Raw genomic sequence first — 13,825 nt, 5'->3', positions numbered from 1 at the left:
AGCCTCCCAAGTTGCTGGGACTACAGACACATATCACCATGCCTGGGGAATATTTTTTAATTTTTAAAAACTTTTGTAGAAATGGGGTCTCGCTCTAAGCCCAGACTGGAGCACAGTGGTTCAATCATAGCTCACTGAAGAATCAAACTCCTGGGCTTCCAAAGCGTTGGGATTACAGGCATGAACAACTGCGCCTAGCCGAGCTGTATATTTTAAGAGTAAACTTCATGGTATATAAGTTATATCCCAAGTTAAGAAAATAAAGCCTAATTAGTCAAATATCAAGTAATAATTTTATAACCACCTTGTCAGGTATGGTACAGAGCAGCCCAAATGGTCTTATTGAAATGAAAATCAAGAACCAATTCATTTCTGAAAACAATCTCCATCCTCCAATGGCTCCCAATCATGCTCAGAATAAAGTCCCAATGCACAGCCATGGTCAAGGACTGAGATCTGACCTCTGCTCCTCTCTCCTGCCTCCCTGCTTCTTCTTTTTTATGTTCCAGCCACTCTGGCCTTTGCTTACTGCCTCTTACTTGAGCATGTCTTGCACATTCCACCCTCCCGAGCTTTGTCCTAAGCATGCTCTCCTCCTGGTTGACTCCTTCACATCTCTGAGATTCTATCTCCCCCACATGTCTCCGTTCAGAGATGCCCTCTCTGGTCCTTACCTCCCTGACTCCACGTTATGACCCTGTTCTATCTTCTTCACAGCTTGTAGCTCATCTGAAATTCTCTTACACCTTTTTTTTTTTTTTTTTTTTTTTTAAGAGATTGGAGTGGTGGGGGTCTCACTATGTTGTCCAGGCTGGTCTTGAACTCTTGGGGTCAAGCAATCCTCCCGCCTCCACCTCCCGAGTAGCTGGGATTACAGGTGTAGGCCACCATGCCCAGCCTAATTCTCTTACTCTTGTACCTGTTAGTATTTTTCATCTAATCTAGACTTCAAGCTCCTTGAAGGCAAGGACGCTGAGGACCTTGTTCCTGCAGAATTCCTGTCATCAGCACAATGGCTGTTGTTCTGTCCACCACGCAGTAAGCATTCAACAAATGCTTGTTGTCTGAAGAGACAGAGAAATAAAAGTGGAGCCTGCCATTAGCACACACTCTGGTTAGAAAGTAGCCATCTACTGGTTCTTAATGACACCCAAGGAAAATATACATACCTGGACTCCACTCCTAGAGCCTGATTTACTAGAGCTGGAGTGAGGTCCAAATTGGCCTGTTTTTTTAACACCTCTACTGTTTGGTCCAATTGCCTCATTTTCAGAGAAGGGAATGAGACTCACACGTGCCTGAGTTTTCAGCTAGTCAAGCAGAAGACTGCTTGCCAAGTCTAAGAAGCTCAGCTATCCAGGAACGAGTCTATGTGCGTTTCTGGTCCTCCATCACACTGTATCTGTGAAATTCCTGTGGTTCACACTAAGGAAAATCGATTTTGACCCATAGGTCTGAAAGGGACTTTCATAACAGATCACTTCAGAATTTATCACAAGATAGAGTCAAGTTATTCCTGAACTTATTCCTTCTTCACCCAAGCTCTCCTATTATGGTATTGAGGTTTTCACCTTGGCAGAGAGCTGTAAGCACATTTTACCTTGGACGCTTTTCTCCAAAGTCAAATCCAGACAGAAGATATAAAACACTGAACATCAGCAATGGGAACAGCATCTCTCAAGAGCCCCCTGAGTCATATTTTCCGTTATCTTTTTGAGAAAGATAAAAACCACCAGGTTCTCCCCTCTTTATCTTCAGATGCTGGCAGGTTAGAGAGAAAATTTTCTGGTTTGTATTGGTAAAAAAAATCATGAAGTAAACATGCTTCAATTTTTGAAGGATTCCAAAGGACCTCCTTGCTAGAGAGGAAAATTAAATGGTAATTGTTAACAAAAGAAAAAGATTACAAAATGCATCTACGCTTTCGGAAATAAACCAAATGTTCTCTAGCACACTTATCAAAAGAGGCAGGTCAGCACCATGGTTAAGAACCTGGGATCCGGTCTAACATTTAAGTCTCTAATCCATCTGTGACAGACTGGATTAAGAAAATGTAGCACATATACACCATGGAATACTATGCAGCCATAAAAAAGGATGAGTTTGCGTCCTTTGTAGGGACATGGATGCAGCTGGAAACCATCATTCTTAGCAAACTATCACAAGAACAGAAAACCAAACACCACATGTTCTCACTCATAGGTGGGAACTGAACAATGAGATCACTTGGACTCGGGAAGGGGAACATCACACACTGGGGCCTATCATGGGGGGGGCAGGGATTACATTGGGAGTTATACATGATATAAATGATGAATTGATGGGTGCTGACGAGTTGATGGGTGCAGCACACCAACATGGCACAAGTATACATATGTAACAAACCTGCACGTTATGCACATGTACCCTAGAACTTAAAGTATAATAAAAAAATAATAATAAATAAATAAATAAATAAGAACCTGGGATCCTTGCTTTACCATTCACTAGCTGTGTGGCCCTGGACAAGTGAGTTAATCTCACTGTGCCTCAATTTCCTCAACTATAGAACATAAAATACAGTTGACCCTTGAACAATGCACGGGTTAGGGGTGCTGACCCCTGTGCAGTCAAAAATCTGCATATAACTTTTGGCTCCCTAAATGCTTTACTACTAATAGCCCACTATTAACTGGAAGCATTACTTATAACCTAAACAGTCAATCAACACATATTTTATATGTTCTATGCATTATATATTGTTTTCTTATAATAAAGTAAGCTAGAGAAAAAAATTTTATTAAGAAAATCGTAAGGAAAATATATTTAATATTGATTAGGTGAAAGTAGATCATCACATTTTTTCCCCTTGTCTTCATGTTGAGTAGGCTGAGGAGAAGGAGGAAGAGGAGGGGTTGGTTTTGCTGTCTCAGGGGTGGCAGAGGTGGAAGAAAATCTGTTATTGACATTTTGCTGGACTGAGCTGGTTGCCTCCTGTTGTTGTGGAGCTGATTTACTTCATCCCAACTTCTTGATACTTTCACTTCTGGAGGTCATATATCTCTAAGATCTTCCAGAAAAAAGTCTTAAGCCTGCCTTAGCCATTTTTTCCAGTCCAGCTCTTAAATTTTTTCCTTTTCTTCCCCAGTAATAACATGAGTATGGATCCAGCTTGTCCCCAAAGCCTGCCTTGCTTCAAAGTATCTGATTGTAAAGAATCTTCACTTATGCCTGTGATTTGTGGGCCTGAAGAAAACTATCTATCCTTGCAAATGTCTCCCGCTGAGATGCCTCACACTGAGACTGTCTCTCCTCTTCCTTCCTCCATGGATCTGCTTATTCAGGAGAGTCCTGATTCTCCCACCAGTCCCAAAGGCAAACAACCCACTGCTGCAGAGAATAGTGCCCCCCAAAAAGGAAGACAAGGTTCCAGTCAAGAAACAGAAGACCAGAACTTTGTTCTCTTCCACCCAGCTGTGTGTACCCATTGATAGATTTCAGAGACAGAAATACCTCAGCCTTCAGCAGATGCAAGAACTTTCCAACATCCTGAACCTGAGCTATAAGCAGGTGAAGACCTGGTTCCAGAACCAGAGAATGAAATCTAAGAGGTGGCAGAAAAACAACTGGCCACAGAATAGCAATGGTGTGACTCAGGCCTCAGCACCTACCTACCCCAGCCTCTACTCTTCCTACCACCGGGAATGCCTGGTGAACACGACTGGGAATCTTCCAATCTGGAACAACCAGACCTGGAGCAATTCAAGCTGGAGCAACCAGAGCCTGAACATCCAGTCCTGGGGCAACCACTCCTGGAACCCTCAGACGTGGTGCACCCAGTTCTGGAACAATCGGGCCTGGAAAAGTCCCTTCTCTAACTGTGGAGAGGAATCTCTGCAGTCCTGCATGCAGTTCCAGTCAAATTCTCCTGCCAGTTTGCCTTGGAAACTGCTTGGGAAAGCCATAATGTAATAAAGCAGACAACTAGGTATTTGAGTACTCCACAAACCATGCAACCTGAAGATGTGTGAAGGTGAGTGAAATTGATACTACTCAATTTGACTCTGGGCACTGACTGAATCCTTCCTCTCCCCTCCTCCCCTCCCTCATAGGATTTTTCTTTTTTGGAAACCACATGCTCTGGTTTCCCTTATGCCTATCCAGTCAATTTGATGGAAGGTGGGGTATGGCTGGAGCCTAATCAGAGAGGTTGCTTTCTTTTTTCCTATTGGATCTTCCTGGAGGAAAGACATTTTAATAACCTTGGTTGCTAAGGACAACATGATAGAAGCTGTCTCTGGCTATAGATAAGTAGATCTAATACCAGTTTGGATATCTTTAGGGTTTAGAATCTAACCTCAAGAATAAGAAATAAAAGTACAAATTTATGTGGAAAAAAAAGAAAATCTGTTATTAGTGATCCCACACAGTTCAGATCCATGTCGCTCAAGGGTCAGCTGTACTTATTTTACAGAGCTGTGAAAATTAAATGCATCGATGCATGAGAAGCATTTAGACAGTGCCTGACATACAGAAAGTGCTGAGTAAATAAAAGTTCTTGATGATGCAATAATGATGACTCCACCCATCAGCATTAAACAACTGCTAGGCAATGAGTTTCCATGTATCTCTGCTACCAGGCTCAGTCAACATGAAAAAATATTTTTATATTTATAGATCTTTTCCCTTCTCTTCCTTCCTTTGATTAAGAGTTTGACATTTGTCTTTCTTTACTTTCAGTCCCCTTGCATTGCCATCAATCTACAAACCGAGGCACAAAGCTATGAGGAGCCTGTGGTCAGTGGGAAAGTCTAGCAAGTGTCGGATACAAGGAAGGCTAGCTGGAGATGGCTGTGCCTCACAGCGCAGCCCAGGGCTCAGCACATCAGTCCTTCAGACATCTGCTCTGCAGTTTCCCAGTCAGCCACACAGAGCGTGTAGGGTTTAGGTGCTTTGGGCACAAAAATAATTCTGCACACACTTACGAGACCAGACAAAGAGGCAGCTGGAGCATCTCATGTGTGGTCACATACTTTCTAAATGATTAATATGACTTTCAAAGTATTCACCATCAGTGGGGTAAGAAGTAGATTATATCCACCTGCCCTTTTTTAGGTCACATGAAGAAACTAAGCTAATCATTTTACAGAGCACTTTTTTTTCCCCTTCAAAATATATCTCCAGATGATTGATTTCATAGGAACTTTGAAAACTGTTTCTGCAAAGTTTGGTTTTAGTGGAGAGTTTTGTTTGGTTAAGTCTCTGATTATAGTTTTTTTTTCTTTTTGTATGGTTTTTATTCATTTGCTACTTTTCATTAAAAGCAAAGAAATGGGGGAAGGGAATGTTGGAATTCCAGTTAATTAAGACAATAAAAATGCATTATCCATTTGGTCAAAATAAATGTTCTATATTATGAAGGAAATTCACAAAGAGGTTGCTGTTTATAAATGAATATGAAGTAAACATTAAATAGTTAAAAAAGAAGAAAATAAAAAGAAACCCATTGCCCTATTCATCCAGAGAGCTCTTGGAACTAAAGAAATGCTTTCATCAGAGTTTGAGTTCTAGGATGCATGGGAAAGCCAGTGAGAAAAGTCAGGCTCTCTTCCTGTCTTTCTCTCAAACGTGACAAAGGCTTGGTACCAACCCCCTTTTCAAACCTCAGGATTTGGTCTGGGAGTGGCAGGGAAGATGTGGCATCTAAGGTAGAACCTCCCCTCCAGGTTCCCATTAGGTCGTCTGCCAGTTGTGTCTCCCTCAATGCACTTTTTTGTTCAAGAGAATGCACCATCGGTAAGCAATCCGATTCACACCTGAATCACTGCAGCTGCGGATCCTGGAAGAAACTGATCTTACTGCTTTTGGAGGTGGAGTGTGTCTACCTGCCTGAGGATAACAACTGTTTTACGCTCAGCTATGTCCAGTTGATTTCTGCAATGATACCGATAGAAACTAACAATATCTATAGAAAATGATAGCCTAATTGATGGAAAGAGAAAAGAAGAGCAAGATGATTATTTGGAAAATTTCCACAAATGGCTATGCTGCTGCTAAAAGGAACTTCAACAATGTTAAAGCCATTAGTCCCGGGAAGGGCAGACTCTTTAAGCTGCTTGGTGCAAATGAGAAGATGGATGTTATTCAGGCAATGGCTGATGTCACCTCCATCTGCCAGGCACGGTCTGCTAGTAAATAACGTGGGGTGCCAGAACAGTGAGTGAGTGCTTTCTTCGTCTCAGAGGAGGCAGAAATGTTTGATGCTGCAGGACAGAACACAATCTATATTTCAGATTCTAGTTTCGCTTTAGTGGATGATTCCTTTTAGATTGAAGCACATGAAATTGACAATATTTGATTATTGTCGATACATAAAAATGTCATTTTTTTATGGTTCAGCTCATAAATGTAAATATATAGGTTTTCCATTTTAAAAGACAAATTCTGCCACCTCAAACCCGTGTCTGAACTTAGAGAGATGCTCATTCCCCTACTTGCTAGAAGGGCCAACAGACCAAGGTGACCTCGCAGATCAGAGGTCACAAACAAGCGCCCTGCACATAGAATTATGACCCACAGATCTGTGTTCGCCTTGACACACACATAACTGGCTCTTAAAATGTTAGTTGCCAGAATTTTAAAACTCCCCAGATTTCATACCGCCCTTGAAAATCAGCTTGGCAACAGTGTGCATTCCCACAGGCCTTGTGATAAGAAGTGGCTAACACGGTGAAACCCTGTCTCTACCAAAAATACAAAAAATTAGTTGGGCATGGTGGGGGGGTGCCTATAGTCCCAACTACTTTGGAGGCTGAGGCAGGAGAATCACTTGAGCTCAGGAGGCGGAGGTTGCAGTGAGTTGAGATTGCACACTGCACTCCAGCCTGGGTGACAGAGCGAGACTTCATCTCAAAAAAAAAAAAAGAGTTGGCTGACCAGAGTAAAGCCTGTGTCCTTAGGATGAGGCACGTGTTCTCCAAGTTCATCAAACTTGTAAACCTGACCATTTTTGTTTTTCACCTGGCCCAGGTGGTCTTTTCAGTCCTAGGTTAACTAAATGAATTTGTGTTTGTATGTCCTCCCCTAAAATGGCAAAGCCTGCAATCAAAATGTCAAAAAGTGGATGATGTTCTGACCAGTTCACTGTGATCCCGTTTCCCTTCTCCACATAGCAGCCCCGCCCCCAATGTCTTAGAGAAGGTTCATTTGGTTACAAGGACCAGATGGGTAGAAAGGGAGAGAGACAAGACAGAACGCACAGTGGGAAGGCAGCATCTGTAGTAACCTCGCAAACAAGAACATGTTTTCGGAATCTCCACAGACGGGAATTCTACAACCTCTCTCTGTAATCCAGTCCTAATGCTGAGCAACCTTCACGGTCAGGAAATTCTGCCATAAATAACCCAAATCCTTCATGCAGCTTAAACCCATTTCCTCTTACTCGCTGCTCACTGGAGATGGGGAACAGCTGGTCACCGTTCTCTGTACCAAGTCCTTTGTCAACTGGATGATTGGATTCTGGCTCTGGACTGCTGTCATAATTAGGAGCCTGACTGGTTCCATATTGTGCTGTCTGCAAAAGCATGTAAAATGGGAAGATAAAATTTTGAGCATGCTGTGCTTCAGAAATATGCCATCAGGGGAACACAGTGCCTTATCATGTCGCCAGGCTGTTCACAATTTATAAACTTGTGAATGTGAGATTTCTGCGTGGAAAAACGTGTCTTTCTGAGGCTAGCTCTGCAATGTGAGCATAACAGAAACTAATGCAAAGAGTTTCTAAACGCTACCAGCAAAAACAACACAGTGTTTATTAAGCATTTCCTGTGCTCCCATTATCTGCCTTATCTCACATGCTCTTCACTACAACACAGTAGAAATTTGCAGGTGGGGAAACTCAGTCCCATAGAGGTTAACTTGCCCATGTTTATGCACCAACAAGTGGGAGAGGAAGTGTGCAAACCCAATCAGTCAGACTCCAGGGCCTGTGCTCTTTTCAACCATCCCTCCAGCTTGCACACAAAGCAGGTGCTGGTATGTCCCACATGGCTCATGGCATGGTGGGGTACAGTCCTTTTGTCTGAACAATAACACTTGGCCAGCAGAGACCAAGAAGTCATGGTAAAAATCATGCATTGAGTGTTCCTGACGTACAGCAAAGATAAAACTCCAAAGAGCTTTATGGTACAGAGCTTGAATTCTTCTCACCGAGTCCCATGAGAGACTCCAGCTCTCCACTTAGATGCAGACACTATTCCCAGCTGCATGATGTATTCCCAAGCATGTGCTTTGGAGTCCAACCTAGATCATAAGCCAGGTTCTGCCGAATACCACCCGGTCACTTGGGATTCTGGCTGGCCTGCCTCGGTGTCCTTGGCAATAAAATGGTGACAGCAGAAATTTCTTCGTGGTGTCAGAAATACACATGTCTTGCTCTCTCTATCCTCTTGTTTAACTATAAGTTTTCTTGCTGTGCTTATTTCTACTGACATTATTTGTTATGTGCCCCTCTGGTTATTTTTTTACCTCCTTCAGTAACCTGTGAGCTCAGCATTGAAGAGGCTTTGCCTGTTTTACTCACCACTGTATTCCCAGTGCCTAACTCAGTGGCTGGCACATAGTAAACACTCAATAAATATTTGTAGAATGACTAGGTTCTCATTTAGGAAAATTACATGAGTTAAATGAAACCATCTATGTATAATGTAGTAAAGCATAGTTCTTCTCACTTCTTATAGGGTTTTCTCCTTCAAATGGAATAATCTGTTATTTAACTTCTGTGCATCTGATTAATCAACCTCTGTTCCTTCTATGGTTCTGCAACCGTCACTCTAACCTTCTCTTTTATCATGAAGCCTTGGCCCAGATATCAGGGTTCTTTACTGCCTACAACAAAACCTCCTGAACGCCCAGTAACTCAATTTCTCAAAGCATAGCACACAGACACTATTAATTGCTTACCGGACACTACCCACTTTCTTGTGACTTGTTAGCAGAACTCAGACTCAGGCCAAACCTCAGGCAATAGCGCGAGTCAGTCTGGCAATTCAACTTCCTCCTTTCCCAACATCCTTTGCAATTAGGGGTGGCCATGACACTCAGTCTTGTCAGTGAGAAGTAGGGAGGTGCGTGGGTCAGGGGCAAGATCTCCTGGATATGCTTTTGTTTTCTTTATAAAAAGGATACAGGCAGCCATCCCTACTCCACCTTGCTCCTAGCTGGAACATGGTTCTGATGTCAGAAGCAACAGCAGCTATCTTAGCACATGAGGCAACAAGCCAACAGGCCAAACATGGAGGAGCATAAAGAAAGAGGCAGCTTGAGTCTCTGATGATATTGTGGAGCAGCTGAACAAATGTCAGCATCCACCAGCCTCTAACCTCTTGTTCTATGAGAAAAAAAGAAAAATGTCAAGCAACTATTAACAGGGATTATGACACCTATAGCAGCAAAAGTTTCTTTACTACTGAGTTTGCAGACTTCCTTTATGACTTAATCTTTCTTTTTTCCATATTTTCTCATTTATTTCAATAACATCACCATGATCATGCTCCAAATCCTTCAGGCTCCAAATGTTGAGTTATGATTGGATACGAAGGACAAAAAAGGCATCCATCTCTGAGTCCTATCAATCTGTTCAAAATGGCTCAATCAAATGAATAAGGATATCTACATTAAATATTTATTCCAGTGTTTACATCAGCCAAAAATGGAAAGGATCTTAAGTGGCTGGCAGAGATAAATCATGATGAATAATGAACAGCAAATGAAATAATGATTAAAGTTTTGTACATGAATGTTTATTAATGTGGAACAAAGCTAAAGATGGACTTATACATTAGAAAATTAAGCTGGAAAACCATATTTTTATTAAAGATGGATACAACCTATGCATAGAAAACATCATCTAGAAAGCTATTCCCCAGGATAGCAACAAGTAACCCTCAGGGTTCTGGGTACTCGGATCGACTGTTACATTTAAAACTTCTGACTATTTATAGTTCCTACATTAAAAACATACTGCTTGTGCAATAAGAAAAAAAGGTTTTCTTGGGTTCTTTGTTTGTTTTGTGTTTGTTGTCTCTGACTCATCCTTGTTTCTCCACTCTCCTGCCATTACCAGCAACCAAGAAATCCAAGGTGACTGAAGTCACCACCTTCCAATGACTCCTCCACCTCTTATTTCTCACTATTTCAACCTCTACCATACTCAGCTCCCTCATCACCAACACTCTTCAGGCTACCCCCTGATTTAAAATGAACAATGACTGGTTTCTCTAGGTATAAGCCCCCAGAGTGTTCACCTAGCATTCAAGAGCAGATTGAGTAGACCCGTGACTTTATTTCCACTCATTCCTCTGCTCTTGTCAGTCCCCAAATGTTCCTGCCACATGGCACATTTAATCCCACCTCTGGTTCTTTGCTCTGTAGTTCTGCCCTTCTGGAATGTTCTCTCCAACTCTTCTGACAATCCGAACGCTTTACATTCTGCAAAGCCCACTATAGCCTTTCTCATCAGCCTAGGTCAAGCAGGAAACTCCTGGGCTGGTACCCGGATGATGAGGCAGGCAGTAGATCCATCTAAGCCTGGCATTGGGAGGATTCAGAGGAGAGGACATCTAAGGCTTCTGGGTCTGCGGAGCAGGCACAGAATAAGAAGACTTCACACCTAATTGCTAGTCGTCAGCCTTTTCCACACATCTTCCCATTGGGAACCACAGCTCTGTCTGGTCTAATCATTCCAAAGTGATTCTGAGCCTCCCCTCTGGGGACTACTGCCTACATCAGGGAGCATTAGACAGGGCCATCCTAGTCCTAAGGGTAGCACAGTCCTTCTCCCTCAGGAACCCTGGCTATTCTCCTTCTTTCTGGAATTTCTAGGCCAGGAGTACTGAATTCAAATGCCTATGTGGGTCAAGCAAGTGGTATGAGTCAGCAAAGCAACTGCAGGTGTGGGACAAGAGAGAGTCCTGGGGACTGAGGGAGTTGCTATGGCGCAAGGAAGCAGCTGGAACTGGAAAGCAACCTCTTATGATTATGCAGGAATGCAAACCAGTGCTGCTACAGCTCCCATTTTCTCAAAGAACAGAAGGCAGAAAGTTTAGAAAGGCTCCACTAGTAAAGCCATGTGTGAACGAAGTACGTCTGTGGTCAGTGTTTGGTCCAACAAGTCCTGGTTTGTGACCCCCAGCTCTGAGGTTCAAGGAGCTCCAAGTTCAGCAAGGCCAGGTTTCAGCAGCAGCAGCAGCAATTAGTTACTATCTTCACCTTACATGGGATGATCGTTACCCATAGGGGCTCCACAGAGGCGGCCTTATTCTCCTAACTTTGCCCAGAGTCAAGGACCTCTAAAGGATCTTCTCTTCCTGGTCCCTGGACAGTTAACTGTCTCCTGGGTTGGGGTCTGGCCAGGGACTAATTGGAGTCTGGATGCCCGCATGCTCAAAGCTTTATCTTATTACCCATGCTCACAATTTATTTTCCCATCTTAAAATTCTCTTAACTTACAATATTCTAGTGTTATGCATGAATCTGTACTTCATATACTCTAATAAAAAGATCTCCAAGGACTTTTTTCCCCAAAGCCAAAATGTATTCTTTTCTAAAGCCTGAGATCTTCTGCTGTACCTAGTTCTATGCTTGATAAGTTTCAAATCCTCTTAACATTTCTATCAGGAGTCTTGGAGGCAACTGCACTCAAAATTGTTGGTTTGGTGTTTTCTTATGGGGAATCAAGGACTCTGAGAAAAAGAGATCTTGTTCAGATGAACTTTGAGAAAGAATTTGTCCTTTTCCCTCATATGTCCTGCTCACCTGTTTACCTGTCTCCACTAATGCACTGAGAGCTCTTCAAGAGCTGGGACCAGCAGGTGTATCCACCCCAGAGGGCTCACAGGCAAATCTAGGGTCTGGCACATTGCATCTGCTTGATCTACTGGCTGAATATTAATTTTTTTTTCTCAGAATAAGAAACTCTCTAAAATTTTCCACAACTCAGTAAGTGTAGATGAAAAGAAGCAGAACCTGGAAAAGCATTTTTGTGGCAAATGATTGGGTGCCACAGACCACCAGAAGGAAGGACTGCCAAACTCCTACCACGCAAATCCTGGAAAACAATATGGCCGAATGCTTCCCTATGCTGCAATGCAACAATTTAAAGCACCTGATTAGCTCAAACTAGAGTCTACCCTTATGAAGTGGTATAAGAAAGTAGATCTGCACCATCTGTATGGTTCCAAGGTCCCTCGTCTCCCATCATCCACGCTCTACAACAAGAGAGGAATTTCTTCTTGGAAAAGACCTTGTTGGATTAAAATAATAGAAGTGGCATTAGTAGTAGTAGCAGCAACAGCAGCGTTGGTGATGGTGGGATGGTAGAGACGATAGTAAAAATAACAATTTGAAGGCTGACTTGACATCAAATACCATGTGTTCACTTCCGCAGATGATCTTATTTGTATCTCAGAACTCTAGGAGGTATATGTGATTATTTCCTCCCATTTCACAGATAAGGAAACCAAGGTGGTAGAGGTTACAGTAGAGGTTACATGACATGTCTTAGATGTGTAAGAAGCCAAGCACCCTCTTAGCCTATACACTGCCTCCCCTGCAAAATACAGCACAGACACGGAACACACAGACCTCTGTGAGGGGCCATGTGAGGCCATGAAGGGTTCACTATAGCCAAGATCCCTGTATAACACAACCTAAGTCAACAGCACCAAAACCAATGCTTAAAAATAACAAACAAGTGGAAAACAAACAATATCTACTCTTGGCACAACACAGACCTGCAAAGAAAATACCAGGGAGAAGAAATGACAGGGAAGAGCAACAGGGAAGAAAATTATCAACATTCCTTTTCTCTGTGGTAGCCGCTCATAAATCCATTTCTTAGGAAGTAAAATAAGCTAAAGACACCTAATACTGCATGTTCTCACTTATATGTGGGAGCTAAACATTGGGTACACATAGACCCAAGGACGGGAATGACAGACACTGGGGATTTCAAAATGGGGAGGGAAGGAGAGGGACAAGGGTTGAAAAATGACTCATCAGGTACTGTGGTCACCACTTGGGTGATGGGACCGTTAGACATCCAGACCTCAGCATCAGGCAATATACCCATATAACAAATTTGCGTATGTACTGCATGAATCTAAATTAAACTTTTAAAAAATAAGTAAAATAAAGCTGAAATTTAAAAATATATGATTCATGGGGCAAAGCCAAGAATCGTTTCACTCCATGATGCAGCACTTCTGCCTCACCAGACAATTGCCATTCTGGCAATGCTTCCAATTTTAAGATTGTGACAATTTTTTTAGAGGAGGAAACATTAAAAATATCATTTTCAAGCGTGGGTATTTTATAAAGGTCACTACAAGCAAATGTGACAATTACTTTGGAGGCATTCCTTACTATCATGTCATGATTCAATATTTGATCGTTCTGATTTCAGGTTTGTTCAGCGAGGCTCCGCTCTGACTGATCTACTGACTCCTGCTGAGCTTGTGGTCTGAATCTTAATACTGAGGGTTATAAAACTGTCTGCTCTGAGGAAGGGTAAATTTACGGGTCCCCTGAGACAGATCTTTCCAATGTTACACCATTATATTAGAGTGGATTCAAAAACCATTAGATACTTTAGAATTCAAATACTAGTACAGAAACACGTTGCAAAAAGAAACTTACATTTTGGTTTCTTAAAAAACATTTTAGATTCTTAGCCAAAAGAAACTCATTTAGTGATCACCTAGGGGACTGGGTATTTTATATATTCAAGGATATTTGCATAATTAATCAAATTTTATGAAACTGGTATCTAACATTCACGGACATGAAG

At 42.2% G+C, this 13,825-nt stretch overlaps 1 protein-coding gene and 1 pseudogene across 1 annotated transcript in view; one reads left to right on the top strand and one right to left on the bottom strand.

Moving 5' to 3' along the window:
- Positions 1 to 13,825, bottom strand: part of SGPP2 (sphingosine-1-phosphate phosphatase 2) — a 139,865-nt gene that overhangs the window by 109,641 nt on the left and 16,399 nt on the right. The window lies entirely within an intron of this gene.
- Positions 3,135 to 4,010, top strand: LOC111545523 (annotated as a pseudogene).

Source organism: Piliocolobus tephrosceles, chromosome 11 (assembly GCF_002776525.5).
Source record: "Piliocolobus tephrosceles isolate RC106 chromosome 11, ASM277652v3, whole genome shotgun sequence".
Classification (NCBI taxonomy): domain Eukaryota; kingdom Metazoa; phylum Chordata; class Mammalia; order Primates; family Cercopithecidae; genus Piliocolobus; species Piliocolobus tephrosceles.
Note: the sequence above shows the minus strand (reverse complement) of the source record. Positions and strands in the feature narration are given on the sequence as shown.